Raw genomic sequence first — 2,426 nt, 5'->3', positions numbered from 1 at the left:
ATGTGGTGTTGAAACATCTGATGCTAAGTCCCTTTGAGCCTCTCCATGAAGCTTTTCTCTAAGGGACTTGACGAGAAAAACAAACGCTTTTCCTAGCTTCTCTGGCGACGGCGAAGAGAGTTAGTGAAATCCAAGCGTTCAGTAGCCTAGTGGGCTTCAAGGGAGACAGCGCTTGTCTGCTCGTTGAACCCTTCTTTCTTGGCTAAGAACGAGAACCCGTCTAATCCTTGGCCAAAGAGCTTTGAAATCAAAGGAACTATCGAGTCTCGTGGGTCAAGCAACCAGAGAGAGCCCTGTGCCCTGTCAGGGCTCTCAAGTTCTATGTGAATAGGACTAAAGAGATAAGAGGTCCCTCAGGTAATCTCTGGTGCTCGGTGAAGAGACCAGATTTGCCGTTGTCGAAGAATGCTGTTGCTTTCTTCTTGAGGGACGTCATTAAAGAGGCTCATTCAATCTTGCCAGAAGACTGATATGAGCCCTCTCTAAAGTGAAAGCTCACGAGGGTCAGAGCCGTAGCTACTTCTCTTGCCTTCCAAAGGAATATGTCTATCAGAGATATTCTTGATAGCACCTTCTGGAGGAGCAATTCCGTATTCGCCTCACATTACCTCCGGGATGTGAGAACGATTTACGAGAACTGTAGTTCTTTGGGGCCTTACATTTCGGCAGACACAGTTTTGGGGGTGCTGAAGGTGGCTCTCTCCCTATCCCTTAGCTTGATTAGGTTAGTTTATGTGTTTTGGTTGATGGTGAGATTTCTGTGGAAATCTCCCATTCCTTAGTGTTAATGTCAGGGGTTTTTTGGTTAGTTGGTCAGGTGGTGGTCGGTTGCTGTGTTACTGCCATATGTTTGGCTAGATGGTCTTGTCACATTGTGGTCACGTCCCCGTTGACAGAGCATCCAGAGTGCACCAGCACTACAGGTCCAAACCTGGCTGGCAACTCTGATAAAAGCATAAGCAGGCTTTAAGTGACAGTAATCACAGAGTCTACTTTGCTATCAGGTAAGGAACCATAAGTTAATCTTTTATTTAATTTAAGTTTCCTAAAAATCCTAGTCTGTCTCTACCACCATCCGAAGTGGGAGGTTCAGCTATATATATATCTGACAGGTAAGTTCATGAACAAAAATGTTATTGTTATAATACAATTAAGTTTGTTCATACTTACCTGGCAGATATATATAATTAGAGTGCCCACCCTCCTCCCCTCAGGAGACAAGGGTCATGAATAAATATGAATAGAAAATGGGAATGGTTCCTGATATCCGCCTCCCAGCGGCTGGGAATGGGTACTACCACCTGGCCTGCCCCACTACGTGTGCCGCGAGTTTTGAAATTCTGTCGGACGTCAGAAATACAGCTATATATATATCTGCCAGGTAAGTATGAACAAACTTAATTGTATTATAACAATAACATTTTCAGATTTCGATGGCTGCCTTTGTGTTCATGCATAGCAAGGCACAAACTCTAGCCTTTTGTAAAAAAAAAAAAGTATGTTACTGATGCCATACGTTGTAAATACTTGAAATATTTCTGAGTTTGTCCTCGTAGCTTTATGTAATTTTGGGAGAATTTATACCGGATGGAAAGCACGTTGTGTTTCAGAGTGAGGAGTCTTGCTTACTCAGTATTTGCAAGGTTGTTTAAAATGAAATTTGAAGCCTAAATGAATTCAGAAACATTGAGTATTAATTTAATAATTTCTTTTTTTTGCGCATTTTGTGGTATTTAAGCAAGGTCGAGTATTATTGTTTTATTTTACAGTTTAAAAACAGTCTCAAAAATATTTTTGATATGTACAGTGAACTCTTTCAGTGCTTTTAGAACAAAATACAGTACAATCTTTTAGTGTATTGCTGAATTAATCTCAAGGATTGTGTCGTATAGAAAAAATGAATTGTGGTTCTAATTTGTATATTTGAATGACTCAAGTTTGTGCCGAAGGATAATGCTTTCCTCTGAAGGTAATACAATTTCAGTACGTGCCCCGAGTATGTTAAAAATGTATCTCAGACCTGTTTATAAGGTGTCAGATGCATTTTGAAATTCGTTTTGAAAGATAAACATTTTGCTATGTCTTCAGTGTAGCCCAGTACATGAAAAATGCGTATGATGTATGTATTATTAATGTATAAGTTTATTGCCAGTTTTATGTAAATTTCATGTTATGTTAGTAGGTTTTTACATTATTGTGTGAAAAAATGTCAAAATCCACGGATTAATTCATGTTTTAAGTTTTGGATTTTTCAAAAAATGTCCATCTAAAACAATTGGTGCTATTTATGATGTCTAGAACAATATATATATATATATTTTTGTGATATATCTTAGGTTAAGATTGTGAAACTATTTTAAATGAGTTAAATGTAAGAAGGTAATGTGAGCGTAATAATTATATATATATATGCTGCCATACAAATA

This window comes from Macrobrachium nipponense, chromosome 47, assembly GCF_015104395.2.
Source record: "Macrobrachium nipponense isolate FS-2020 chromosome 47, ASM1510439v2, whole genome shotgun sequence".
Classification (NCBI taxonomy): Eukaryota; Metazoa; Arthropoda; class Malacostraca; order Decapoda; family Palaemonidae; genus Macrobrachium; species Macrobrachium nipponense.
The sequence above is the reverse complement of the archived record's forward strand: the minus strand, read 5'-3'. Positions refer to the sequence as shown.